The sequence below is a fragment of the Amborella trichopoda genome, chromosome 6 (assembly GCF_054954075.1).
Source record: "Amborella trichopoda isolate Santa Cruz 75 chromosome 6, AtrichopodaSantaCruz75HAP2 v2.0, whole genome shotgun sequence".
NCBI classification, from domain to species: domain Eukaryota; kingdom Viridiplantae; phylum Streptophyta; class Magnoliopsida; order Amborellales; family Amborellaceae; genus Amborella; species Amborella trichopoda.
In genome coordinates, this window is record NC_142341.1 from 21,428,563 (window position 1) to 21,443,606 (window position 15,044).

Genomic DNA, 15,044 nt, shown 5'->3' on the forward strand with positions numbered 1-15,044 from the left:
GTTAACCTTTGTAATTTGAAAGGGTTGTGAAGTTTAGATTATCTCTCGGTGAAAGGGTTTGCTTAGAGTGAACAACCCCTTAAATTACAAAGGTTATAGCTAGAAAGGGTTGTGATGGGTGTGTTTACATCTACCTTTTGTTTAAAAAATTATTTTGGTTGGTAACTTAATCATTAGCAAGGTCAAAATTGATATTTTTATAAAAGTACAAGGGCATTTTGGAAGTTAGTGTCCTGGAATTTTGTTTGTAGAATGCCCTTATTTTTTAGTAAAGATTTCAACTTTACCCTATATTGAGATGTCAAAAGTACCCCATGTCTTGTAGTAATGTTTACAAAATTGCTTTTACTTAATGATAAAAATATCACAGAAAGTAACTTTTTTTAAAACATAGACTACAAAATTAGTAAATCCACACTTCACAATTCTCTCTATCTTTAACCTTTGTAATTTGAAGGGTTGTGAAATTTAAATTATCCCGTACTGAATGCATTTGTCTAGAGTTAACAACCCCTCAAAATACAAAGCTTAAAATTAAAAGGGGTTGTGATGGGTGTATTTAGCAAGAGGAACATTACTTATTGTTTAAAAATTTATTGGTTAAAGTTAGAAGAGGTTGTGATGGGTGTGCAATGGCATTTTAGAAGTTATTGTTCTAGAATTTTCTTTGTACAGTGCCCTTGTCTTTCAGTAAAACTTTTAACTTCACTTATTATGGAGATGAAAAAAGTACCCCTTGCCTTGTTGTGATATTTACATAATTGCTCTTACTTAATGATGAAGATCTCACAAAAAGTAACTTTTTTGAAAAAATAGACTAAAAAAATATAAATGCACCCTTCATAATTCTCTTTATCTTTAACCTATCTAATTTGAAGGGTTGGGAAGTTTAGATTATCCATTAATGATAGGGTTTGTCTAGAGTTAACAACCCCTCAAAATACAACGGTTAAAGTTAGAAGGTGTGAAGGGTATGTTTAACAAAACGATCGTTACTTTATGTTTTAAAAATATTTTAATAGGGAACTTAACCATTTAACCAGGGCAAATTTGAAATTCTTAAAAAAGTACAGTGGCATTTTTGAAGTAAGTGTCTTGGAACTTTATTTATAAAGTGCCCTTGTCGTTTAGTTAAAATTTAAACTTTACCCTTTATGGAGATGACAAAAGTATCCCTTATCTTGTAGTAATATTAACAAAATTTCTCTTACTCAATGATGAATTTATCACAAAAGGAAACTTTTTTTAATAAATAGACAACAAAATTTATAAATCCACCCTTCACATCTCTCTCTATCTAAAACCTTTGTAATTTGAAAGGTTGTGAAATTTAAATTATCCCTTAGTGAATGTGTTTGTCTAGAGTTAACAACCTCTCAAAGTACAAAGTTAAAGTTATAAGAGGTTGTGATGGGTGTGTTATCAAAAAGTACATTACTTATTGCTTAAAAATTTATTAGTTCAAGTTAAAAGGGGTTGTGATGGGTGTGCAATGACATTTTGGAAGTTATTGTTCTGGAATTTTATTTGTACAGTGCCTTTGTGTTTCTGTAAAAATTCAGACTTCACCCATTATGGAGATGATAAAAGTACCCTTTGTCTTTGCACTTACTTAATGATGAAGATCTCACAAAAAGGAACTTTTTTGAAAAAATAGACTAGAAAAATATAAATCCACCCTTCACAATTCTCTCGATCTTTAACCTATGTAATTTGAAGGGTTGTGAAGTTTAGATTATCCATTAGTGATAGGGTCTATCTAGAGTTAACAACCCTGCAAAATACAACGGTTAAAGTTGGAAAGGGTATTGAAGGGTGTGTTTAACAAAACGATCGTTACTTTTTGTTTAAAAAATATTTTAATGAGGAACTTAACCATTTAACCAGGGCAAATTTGAAATTCTTACAAAAGTACAATAGCATTTTTGAAGTAATGGTCTTGGAATTTTATTTGTAGAGTGCCCTTGTTTTTTAGTTAAAATTTAAACTTAACCCCTTATGGAGATGACAAAAGTATCCCTTGTCTTGTAGCAACATTAAAGTTGAAAGCTGTTGTGATGGGTGTGTTTATCAAAAAGATCATTACTTTTTGTTTAAAAAGTTATTTTAATAAGTAACTTAATCATTATGCTAGCGAAAATTTGATATTTCTACAAAAGTACAATGGCATTTTTGAAGTTAGTGTCTTGGAATTTTATTTGTAGAGTGTCCTTATCTTTTAGTAAAATTTTCAACTTTACCCTTTATGGGGATGATAAAAGTACCCCTTGTCGTGCAGTAATATTTAAAAAGTTGCCCTTATTTAATGATGAAGATATCACAAAAAGTAACTTTTTTAATAAAGTAGACTACAAAATTAGTAAATCCACCCTTCTAAACTCTCTCTATCTTTAACCTTTGTAATTTGAAGGGATGTAAAGTTTAGATTATCCCTTAGTGATAAGGTTTGTCTAGAGTTAACAACCCTTCAAAATACAAAGGTTAAAGTTAGTAGGGGTTGTGATGGGTGTGTTTATCAAAAAGATCATTATTTATAGTTTAAAAAATTAATTTAATAAGTAACTTAACCATTAAGCAAGGTCAAATTTGAAATTTTTACAAAAGTACAATGGAATTTTTCGAAGTTCCCTAAATTTCATTTGTAGAATGCTTATATCTTTTAGAAAACGTTTCTACTTTACCTTTGATGGAGATGACAAAAGTACCCTTGTGTTGTAGTAATATTCACAAAATTACCCGTACTTAATGAAGAAGATATCACAAAAAGTAACTTTTTTTATAAAATAGATTACAAAGTTAGTAAATCCACTCTTCAAAACTCTCTCTATCTTAAACCTTTGTAATTTGAATGTTTATGAGTTTAGATTATCCTTTAGTGATAGGGTTTGTCAAGAGTTAAAAACCCCTCAAAATACAATAATGGTTAAAGTTAGAATGGGTTGGAAAGGGTGTGTTTTTCAAAAAGTTCATTATTTTTTGTTTAAAAAATTATTTTAATAGGTAACTTATCCATTAAGCAAAGACAAATTTGAAATTTTTACAAAAGTACAATGTCCTGGTATTTTATTTGTAGAGTGCCCTTGACTTTCAGAAAAAATTTCAACTTTAAACTGTATGGAGATGACAAAATTACCCCTTATCTTATAGTAATATTTACAAAATTTCCCTTACTTAATGATGTAGAGATCACAAAAAGTAAATTTTATTAAAAAATAGATTGCAAAATTAGTAAATCCACCATTCACAAGTCTCTCTATCAATAACCTTTGTAATTTGAAGGGTTGTGAAGTTTAGATTAACCTTTAGTGATAGGGTTTGTCTAGAGTTAACACCCCCGCAAAATATCAAGGTTAAAGTGACAAAGGGTTGTGATGGGTGTATTTATGAAAAATATTATTATTTTTTGTTTAAAAAATTATTTTAATAAGTAACTTAGTCCTTAAGCAAGGGGAAATTTGAAATTTTTAAAAAAGTACACTGCCATTTTTTAAGTTAGTCTGCAGAAATGTTTTTTGTAATGTTCCCTTATGTTTTAGTAAAAATTTCAACTTTACCCTTTATGGAGATGACAAAATTATCTTTTGTCTTGTAGTAATATTTCCAAAATTGCCCTTACTTAATGATGAAGATTTCACAAAAAAGTTACTATAAAAAGAAAAAGACTACAAAATTATTAAATCCACGTTTCACAACTCTCTCCATCTTTAACCTTTGTAATTTAAAAGATTGTGAAGTTTAGATATCCTTTTTTTATAGGGATTGTCTAGTGTTAACAACCCCTCAAAATACAAAGGTTAAATTTGGAAAGGGTTGTGATGGGTGTGTTTATAAAAAAGACAAGTACTTTTTGTTTAAAAAATTATTTTAGTTGGTAACTTAATCATTAAGAAATGGAAATTTTGAAATTTTTTACAAAAGTACAATGACATTTTGGAAGTTAGTGTCTTAGAAGTTTATATTTAGAGTGCTCTTCATAGTAAAAATTTCAACTTTTCCCTTTATGGAGATAACCAATGTACCCCTTATCTTGTAGTAAAATTTAAAAAATTGCCCTTACTTAATGTTGAAGATATTACAATAAGCAACTTTTTTAAAAAAATCGATTTCAAAATTAGTAAATCCACCCCTCACAAATCTCTCTATCATTAACGTTTGTAATTTGAAAGGGTTGTGAAGTTTAGATTATTCCATTGTGATAGGGTTTGTCTAGAGTTAACAACCCCTCAAAATACAAGGGTTAAAGTTGGAAGGGGTAATGATGAGTGTGTTTATCAAAACGATTAGTATTTTTTGTTAGAAAACTTATTTTCATAGATAACTTAACCATTAAGCAAGTGAAAATTTGAAACTTTTACAAAAGTAGAAAGGCATTTTGGAAGTTAGTGTTCTGGAATTTTATTTTTAGAGTGCCTTTCTCTTTTAATAAAAATTTCAACTTTAACTTTTATGGAAATGACCAAAGTATGCCTTGTCTTATAGTAATATTTACAAAATTGTCCTTACTTAATGATGAAGATAACACAAAAAATAACTTTTTTAAACAAATAGACTACAAAATTAGTCAATCCACCCTTCACAACTCTCTCTCTATCTTCAAGTTTTGTAATTTGAAAGGTTGTGAAGTTTTGATTATTCCTCAATGATAGGGTTTGTCCTGAGTTAACAACCCCTCAAAACGCAAAAGTTTAAATTAAAAGAGGTTGTGATGGGTGTGTTTATCAAAGAGATCATTACTTTTTGTTAAAAAAATTATTTCAATAAGTAACTTAACCATTAAGAAAGGGAAAATTATAAATTTTTACAAAAGTAGAATGACATTTTGGAAGTTTGTGTCCAAAAATTTAATTTGTATAGTGCCCTTGTCTTTCAGTAAAAGTTTCAACTTCACCTATTATGGAGATGACTGAAGTACCCATTATCCTAGAGTAATATTTACAAAATTGACGTTACTTAATGATGAAGATATCACAAAAAGTGACGGTTTTAAAAACTAGAGACTACAAAATTAGAAAATCCACCCTTCACAACTTTCTCTGTCTTTAACCTTTGTAATTTGAAGGGTTGTGAAGTATAGATTATACCTTAGTGATAGGGTTTGTCTTGAGTTAACAACCCCTCAGACGCAAAGGTTAAAGTTAGAAGGGGTTGTGATGAGTGTGTTTATGAAAAATATCATTACCTGTTTTTTAAAAAATTATTTTAATAGGAAACTTAACCACTAAGCAAAGATAAATTTGAAATTTTTACAAAAGTACAATGGCATTTTAGAAGTTAGTGTCTTGAAATTTTATTTGTAGAGTGCCCTTGTCTTTAAATAAAATATTCAACTTCACCCATTCTTGTAATAATATATTCAAAATTGCTCTTCCTTAGTGATGAAGATATTACAAATAGCAACGTTTTTTATAAAATAGACTAAAAAATTAGTAAATCCACCCTTCCCAAGTCTCTCTATCTTCACCTTTTGAGATTTGAAGGGTTGTGAAGTTTAGATTATCCATTAGTGATAGGGTTTGTCTAGAGTTAACAACCCCTCAAAATACAAAGGTTAACTAGAACGGGTTGCGATGGGTGTGTTTATAAAAAAGAACATTGTTTTTTTGTCTAAAAAATATTTTAATTGGTAACTTAACAATTAAGCAAGGCAAATTCAAAATTTTTACAAAAGTGTAATTGGATTTTTTAGTTTAGTGTCATGGAAGTTTATTATTAGAGTGCCCTTCGCTTTTAGTTAAAATTTCAATTTTACCCTTTATGGAGATGACAAAATTACCCCTTGTCTGATAGAAATAGTTTCAAAACTTCCCATACTCATTGATGAAAATATCACAAATGGTAACTTTTAAAAAAAACAGATTAGAAAATTCGTAAATCCACCCTTCACAACTCTTATGTTTAACCTTTGTAATTTGAAAGGTCGTGAAGTTTAGATTATCCCTAGAGTTTGCCTAGAGTTAACAAACCCTCAAAAATTGAAAGGTTTCAAGTTAGAAGGGGTTGTGATGAGTGTATTTATGATAAGGATCATTACCTTTTGTTTAAAAAACTATTTTAATAGGTAACTTAACCATTAAGTAAAAGCAAATTTGAAATTGTTACAACAGTACAATGATATTTTGGAATTTAGTGTCTTGAAATTTTATTTTTAGAGTGCCCCTTTCTGTTAAATAAAATTTCTATATACCATTTATGAAGATGACAAAAGTACCCCTTATTATGTAGTATTATTTACAAAATTACCCTTACTTAATGATGAAAATATCACAAAAAAGTAAGGGCAAATTTGAAATTTTTATAAAAGTACAATTGCATTTTGGAGGTTAGTATCGTGGAATTTTATTTTTAGAGTGCCCTTGTATTTTAGTTGCAATTTCAACTTTACCCTTTAAGGAGATGACAAGAGTACCCCTTATCTTCTAGTAATATTTTCAAAATTGCCCATACTTAATGTTGAAGATATCATAAAATGTAAATTTTTTTAAAAAATAGACAACAAAATTAGTAAATCCACCATTCACAACCCTCTCTATCTTTAACTTTTGTGTTTAGAAAGGTTGTGAAGTTTACATTATGCCTTAGTGATAGGGTTTGTCTAGAGTGAACAACCCCTCAAAATACAAAGGTTATAAATGGAAAGGGTTGTGATGGGTGTGTGTATGAAAAAAATCATTACTTTTTGTTTAAATGATTATTTTAATAGGACACTTAACAATTATGGAAGGGAAAATTTTAAAATTATTTAATTTGTAGAGTGCCTTGTCTTTCTGTAAAAAATTATGGAAATGACAAAAGTATCCCCTGTCTTGTAGTAATATTTGCAAAATCGCTCTAATTTAATGATGAAGTTATCACAAATAGTAACTTTTTTAAAAAAACATAAACTACAAAATTAGTAAGTCCAGCCCTCACAATTCTCTCTATCTTCAACCTTTGTAATTTGAAAGGCAATGAAGTTTAGATTATCCATTTGTGATAAGGTTTGTCTAGAGTTAACAACCCCTCCAAATATTAAGGTTAAAGTTAGAAGGGGTTGTGATGGGTGTGTTTATCAAAAAGATTATTACTTTTTGTTTAAAACATATTTTAATTGTTAACTTAACCCTTAAGCAAGTGCAATTTTCCAATTTTAAAAAAAGTACAATGGAATTTTTGAAGTTAGCGTCCTGAAATTTTATTTGTAGAGTGCTTTTGTCATAAAGTAAAATTTTCAACTTGACCTTTTATGGAAATGAAAAAAGTGCCCCTTGTCATGTAGTAATATTTACAAAATTTCCTTTCATCAATGATGAAGATATCACATAAAATAACTTTTTAAAAAATACTACATTACAAAATTAGTAAATCCACCTTTCACAACTCTATCTCTCTTTAACCTTTGTAATTTGAAGGGTTGTGAAGTTTGGATTATTCCTCAGTGATAGGATTTGTCTTGAGTTATTAACCCCTTAAAATGTAAAGGTTCAAGTTAACAGGGGTCGTGATAGGTGTTTTTAACAAAGAGATCGTTACTTTTTTGTTAAAAAATTATTTTAAGAGGTAACTTAACCATTAAGCAAGGGAAAATTTGAAATTTTTATGAAAGTACAATAGCATTTTGGAAGTTAGTTTCCTGGAATTTAATTGGAAGAGTGCACTTGTCTTTTAGTTAAAATTTAAACTTTATCCTTTATGGAGATGGCAAAAGTACCCCTTATCTTATGGTAATATTTATAAAATTGATCTTATGGTAATATTTATAAAATTGCACTTACTTAATGATGAAGATATCACAAAAAGTAATTTTTTTGAAAAATAGATTACAAAATTAGTAAATCCACGTTACACAACGCTCTCTATCTTTAACATATGGAATTTGAAGGGTTGTGAAGTTTAGATTATCCCTTTGTGATAGGGGTTTGTCTAAAGTTAACGTCCCCTCATAATGTAAAGGTTAAAGTTAGAAGGGGCTCTGATGGGTATGTTTACCAAAAAGATTAGTACATTTTGCTTAAATAATTATTTTAATAGGTAACTTAACCATTAAGCATAGAAAAATTTGAAATTTTTACAAAACTAGAAAGGCATTTTGGAAGTTATTGTCTTGGAATTTTTATACTCAAAGTGTCCTTCTCTTTTAGTAAAAAATTAAACTTTACCCTTTATGGAGATGACTAAAGTACCTTTGTCTTGTTGTAATATTTAGAAAATTGCCCTTACTTAATGATGAAGGTATCACAAAAAATAACTTTTTTTAAAAAATAGACTACAAAAGTAGTAAATCCACCCTTCTTAACCCTTTCTATCTTTAACCTGTGTAATTTGAAGGGTTGTGAAGTTTAGATTATTCCTCAGTGATAGAGTTTGTTTAGAGTTAAAAAATCTTCTAAATGCAAAGTTTCAAGTTAAAAGGGGTTGTGATGGGTGAGTTTATCAAAGAGATCGTTACTTTTTGTTTAAAAAATTATTTCAATAGGTTAAGCAACCTTAAGCAAAAAAAATTTGAAATTTTTATAAAAGTACAATGGTATTTTGGAAGTTAGTGTCGTGGAATTTTATTGGTAAAGTGCATTTGTTTTTTAGTTAAAATTTAAACTTTACCATTTATGGAGAAGACAAACGTACCGCTTATCTTGTAGTACTATTTATAAAACTTTCCTTACTTAATGATGAAGAAATCACAAAAAGTGAGGATAAATTTTTAATTTTTACAAAAGTACAATTGCATTTTAGAGATTAGTGTTCTAAAATTTTCGCTCTTGTCTTTTAGTAAAAATTTCAACATTACCCTTTATGGAGATGACAAAAGTACCGCTTGTCTTGTAGTAATATTTACAAAATTACCCTTACTTAATGACGAAGATATCACAAAAATGTAACTGTTTAAAAACATAGACTACAAAATTGGTAAATCCACTCTTTACAACTCTCTCTATCTTTAGCCTCTGTAATTTGAAGGGCTGTGAAGTTTACATTATGCCTTACTGTTTGTCTAAAGTTAACAACCCCTCAAAATACAAATGTTAAAGTTGGAAGGGGTTTTGAGGGATGTGTTTATGAAAAAGGATAATTACTTTTTGTTTAAAAAAATATTTTATTAGGACACTTAAACATTTAGTTAGGGGAAATTTGAAATTTTTACAAACGTATAATGACATTTTCTACGTTATTGTCCTGGAATTTTATTTGTAAAGTGCACTTGTTTTTCAATAAAAATTTCAACTTCACCCATTAAGGAGATGACAAAAGTACCCCTTGTCTTGCAGTAATATTTACAAATTTTCTCTTAGTTAATGATGAAGATATCACAAATAGTAATTTTTTAAAAAAATAGACTACAAAATTAGTAAATCCACCCCTCACAATTCTCTCTATATTTAACCTTTGTAATTTGAAGGGTTGTGAAGTTTAGAATATCCATTAGTGATAATGGTTTTTAAAAGTAAACAACCCCTCAAAATATTAAGGTTAAAGTTAGAAAGGGTTGTGATGGGTGTGCTTATAAAAAAGATCATTACTTTTTGTTTAAAAAATATTTTAATTCTAACTTAACCATTAAGCAAGAGTAAATTTTAAATTTTTATAAATGTAAAATTTTAAATTTTTATAAAAGTACAATGGCATTTTTGAAGTTAGTGTCCTAGAATTTTATTTGTAGAGTGCCATTGTCTTTCAGTGAAAATTACTACTTTACCCTTTATGAAGATGACAAAAGTTCCCATTGTCATTTAGTAATAATTACAAAATTTCTTGTAATGAATGATGAAGATATCAAAAAAGGTAACTTTTTTTAAAAAATAGAACACAAAATTAGTAAATCGACCCCTCACAATTCTTTCTATCTTTAACTTATGTAATTTGAAGGGTTGTGAAGTTTAAATTATCCATTAGTGATAACGTTTGTCTAGAGTTAACAATCCTTCGAAATATTAAGGTTAAAGTTAGAAGGGGTTGTGATGGGTTTTTTTATCAAAAAGATCATTACTTTTTGTTTAAAAATAATTTTAATTGCTAACTTAACTATTAAGCAAGGGCAAAAGTGAAATTTATATAAAAGTGCAATGGCATTTTTGAAGTTAGTGTCTTAGAGTTTTATTTGTAGAGTGCCCTTATCTTTTAGTTAAAGTTTTAACTTTACCCTCTCTAGAGATGATCAAAGTTTCCCTTGTCATACAGTAATATTTAAAAAATTTACCTCATTCAATGATGAAGATATCACAAAAAGTAACGTTTTTGAAAAATCAGACTACAAAATTAGAAAATCCACTCCTCACAATTCTCTCTATCTTTAATTTTTGTAATTTGAAGGGTTGTGAAGTTTAGATTATCCATTAGTGAAAAGGTTTGTGTAGAGTTAACAACCCCTCAAAATATGAAGGTTAAAGTTAGAAGGGGTTGAGATGGTTGTATTTATCAGAAAAATCATTACCTTTTTTTAAAAAAATATTATAATAGGTAGCTTAACCATTAAGCAATGACAAATTTGATATTTTTACAAAAGTATAATGGCATTTTTGAAGTTAGTGTTTGGGATTTTTATTTGTAGGGTGCCCTTGTCTTTTAGTTAAAATTTCAACTTTACCCTTTATGGAGATGAATAAAGTTCCCCTTGTCATGTAGTAATATTTACAAAATTACCCTTACTCAATCATGAAGATATCACAAAAGGTAACTTTTTTAAAAAAATAGACGACAAAGATCGTAAATCCACCCTCCACAACTCTCTCTATTTTTAACCTTTGTAAGTTGAAAGCTTGTGAATTTTAGATTAACCCCCCTAGTGATATGGTTTGTCTAGAGTTAACAATCCGTCAAAATACAAAGGTTAAAGTTAGAAGGGGTTGGGATGGGTGTGCTTTTCAAGAAAATCATTAATTTTTATTTAAAATATTATTTTAATTGATAACTTAACCGTTAAGCAAGGGCAAGTTATATATTCTTACTAAAGCACAATAGCATTTTGATGTGTGTCTTGGAATTTTATTTCTAGAGTGCTTTTATCGTTGAGTAAAAACTTAAATTTTACCATTTATGGAGATGACAAAAATACACCTTATCTTGTAGTAATATTTATAAAAGATTACAAAAAAATAATTTTTTTATAAAATAGACCAAAATATTAGTAAATCCACCATTCACAACTTTCTCTATCTTCAATGTTTGTAAGTTAAAGGCTCGTGAAGTATAGATTATCCCTTAGTGATACGGTTTGTTTAGAGTTTACAACCCCTCATAATACAAAGGTTAAAGTTAGAAGGGGTTGTGATGGGTGTGTTTATAAAAAAGATCACTAATTTTTGTTTAAAAATATTTTAATTGGTAACTTAACCATTAAGCAAGGGAAAATTCAAAATTTTTATGAAAGTACAATGACATTTTTGAATTTAGTTTCTTGAAATTTTATTATTAGAATGTCATCGTCTTTTAGATAAAATTTCAACTTTACCCTTTATGGAGATGACAATAGTACCCCTTGTCTCATAGTAATACTTACAAAATATTCCAAACTCATTGATGAAGATATCGCAAATGGTAATGTTTTTTAGAAAATAGACTACAAAATTCGTAAATCCAGCCTTCACAACTCTCTCTATGTTTGACCTTTGTAATTTGAAAGGTTGTGAAGTTTAGATTATCCCTCAGTGATAGGGTTTGCCTAGAGTTTACAACACTTCAAAATGCAAAGGTTCAAGTTAAAAAGGGTTGTGATGGGTGTATTTATTAAAAAGATCATTAAGCAATGACAAATTTGAAATTTTTACAAAAGTACAATGATATTTTTTAATTTAATGTCCTAGGATTTTATTTTTAGTGTAACCCTTTCTTCTAGATAAAATTTTTACATACCATTTATGAAGATGACAAAAGTACCCCTTATTATGTAGTATTATTTACAAAATTTCCTTTACTTCATGACGAAAATATCACAAAAAAGTAAGGGCAAATTTGAAATTTTATCAAAAGTACAATTGTATTTTGGAGGTTAGTGTCTTGGAATTTTATTCATAGAGTGCCCTTGTCTTTTAGTCAAAATTTCAACTTTACCTTTATGGAGATGACAAAAGTACCCCTTATCTTGTTGTAATATTTTCAAAATTGCCCTTACTTAATGTTGAAGATATCACAAAGTGTAACATTTTTTAAAAAATAGACAACAAAATTAGTAAATCCACCCTTCACAACCCTCTCTATCTTTAACCTTTGTATTTTGAAGGGTTGTGAAGTTTACATTGTGCCTTGATGATAGGGTTTGTCTAGAGTGAACAACCCCTCAAAATACAAAGGTTGAAGTTGGGAAGGATTGTGATGGGTGTGTTTAAGAAAAAGATCATTACTTTTTGTTTAAAAAATTATTTTAATAGGATACTTAACCATTGTGCAAGGGAAAATTTGAAAATTATTTTATTTGTAGAGTGCCCTTGTCTTTCAATAAAAATTACAACTTCACCCATTATGGAGATGACAAAAGTACCCCCTGTCTTGTAGTAATATTTGCAAAATTGCTCTAATTTAATGATGCAGATATCACAAATGGTAACTTTTTTAAAAAAATAGACTACAAAATTAGTAAGTCCGTCCCTCATAATTTTCTCTACCTTTAACCTTTGTAATTTGAAGGGCTGTGAAGTTTAGATTATCCACAAGTGATAAGGTTTGTCTAAAGTTCACTACTCCTCAAAATATTAAAGTAAAAGTTAGAAGGGGTTGTGATGGGTGTGTTAATAAAAAATATCATTACTTTTTGTTTAACTAATATTTTAATTGGTAACTTAACCATTAAGCAAGTATAATTTTGCAATTTTTATAAAAGTACAATGGTATTTTTGAAGTTAGCGTCCTGAAATTTTATTTATAGAGTGTTTTTGTCATTAAGTTAAATTTTCTACTTGACCCTATATGGAGATAACAAAAGTACCCCTTATCATATAATAATATTTACAAAATTGCCCTTCCTCAATATTTACAAAATTGCTCTTACATAATGATGAAGATATCACAAAAACTAGCTTTAAAAAAAAATGAATTACAAAATTAGTAAATCCACCCTTCACAACTCTCTCAATCTTTAACCTTTGTAATTTGAAGGGTTGTGAAGTTCGGTTTATTCCTCAATGATAGGGTTTGTTTAGAGTTATCAACCCCTTAAAATGCCAAGGTTCAAGTTAGAAGGGGTTGTGATAGGTATGTTTATCAAAGAGATCGTTACTTTTTGTTTAAAAAATTATTTCAATAGGTAATTTAACCATTAAGCAACGGCAAATTTGAAAATTTTAAAAACATACAATGGCATTTTGGAAGTTAGTATCTTGAAATTTAATCGAGAGAGTGCACTTGTCGTTTAGTTAAAATTTAAACTTTACCCTTTATGGAGATAGCAAAAATACCCCTTGTCTTGTAGTAATATTTACAAAATTGCCTTTATTTAATGATGAAGATATCAATAAAAGCAATGTTTTCAAAAAATAGACTACAAAATTAGTAAATCCACGCTATAAAACTATCTCTATCTTTAATATTTGTAATTTGAAGGGTGGTGAAGTTTAGATTATCCCTTTGGGATAGCGTTTGTCCAGAGTTAACGACCCCTCAAAATGCAAGCGTTAAAAGTTAGAAGGGATTTAGATGGGTATGTTTATTAAAAAGATCAGTACTTTTTGCGTAAATAATTATTTTAATAGGTAACTTTACCATTAAGCATTAAAAAATTTGAAATTTTTACAAAAGTAAAAAGGCATTTTTGAAGTTAGTATCCTGGAATTTTATTTGTAGAGTGTCCTTCTCTTTTGGTAAAGATTTCAACTTTACCCTTTATGGAGATGACCAAAGTACCTTTGTCTTGTTGTAATATTTAAAAAATTGCCCTTACTAAATGATGAAGATATCACAAAAAGTAATTTTTTTAAAAAAATAGACTACAAAATTAGTAAATCCACCCTTCACAACTCTCTCGTTCTTTAACCTTTATAATTTGAAGGGTTGTGAAGTTTAGATTATTCCTCAGTGATAGGGTTTGTCTAAATGCAAAGGTTTAAGTTAAATGGGGTTGTGATGGGTGTGTTTATCAAATAGATCATTACTATTTGTTTAAAAAATTATTTCAATAGGTAACTTAACTATTTAGCAAGGGTAAATTTGAAATTTTTATAAAAATACAATGGCATTTTAGAAGTTAGTGTCCTGAAATTTTATTGGTAGAGTGCAGTTGTTTTTTAGTTAAAATTTAAAATTTACCATTTATGGAGATGACAAATGTACCTCATATCTTATAGTACTATTTATAAAATTGCCCTTACTTAATGATGAAGAAATAAAAAAAAGTGAGGGCAAATTTGAAATTTTTACAAAAGTACAATTGCATTTTAGAGGTCAGTGTCCTGGAATATTCTTTGTAGAGTGCCATTGTTTTTAGTAAAAATTTCAACATTACCCTTTATGAAGATGACAAAAGTACCCCTTTTCTTGTAGTTACTTAATGATTGTAGTTACTTAATGATGAAAATATCACAAAATGTAACTGTTTAAAAAACATAAACTACAAAATTTGTAAATCCACCCTTCACAACTCTCTTTATCTTTGACCTTTGTAATTTGAAAGGCTGTGAACTTTACATTATGCCTTCATGATTGGGTTTGTCTAGAGTTAACAACCCCTCAAAATACAAATGTTAAAGTTGGATGGGGTTGTGATGGATGTGATTATGAAAAAGGATAATTACTTTTTGTTTACAAAATTATTTTCATAGGACACTTAAACATTAAGTTAGGGCAAATTTGAAATTTTTACAAAAGTACAATGACATTTTTGACGTTAGTGTCTTGTAATATTATTTGTAGAATGCTCTCGTCTTTCGGTAAAAATTTCAACTTCACTCATTATGGAGATGACAAAAGTACCCCTTGTCTAACAATAATATTTACAAATTTGCTCGTACTTAATGATAAAGATATCACAAATAGTAATTTTTTTTAAAAATGAACTACAAAATTAGTAAATCCACCCCTCACAATTCTCTATATATTTAACCTTTGTAATTTGAAGGGTTGTGAAATTTAGATTATCCATTAAT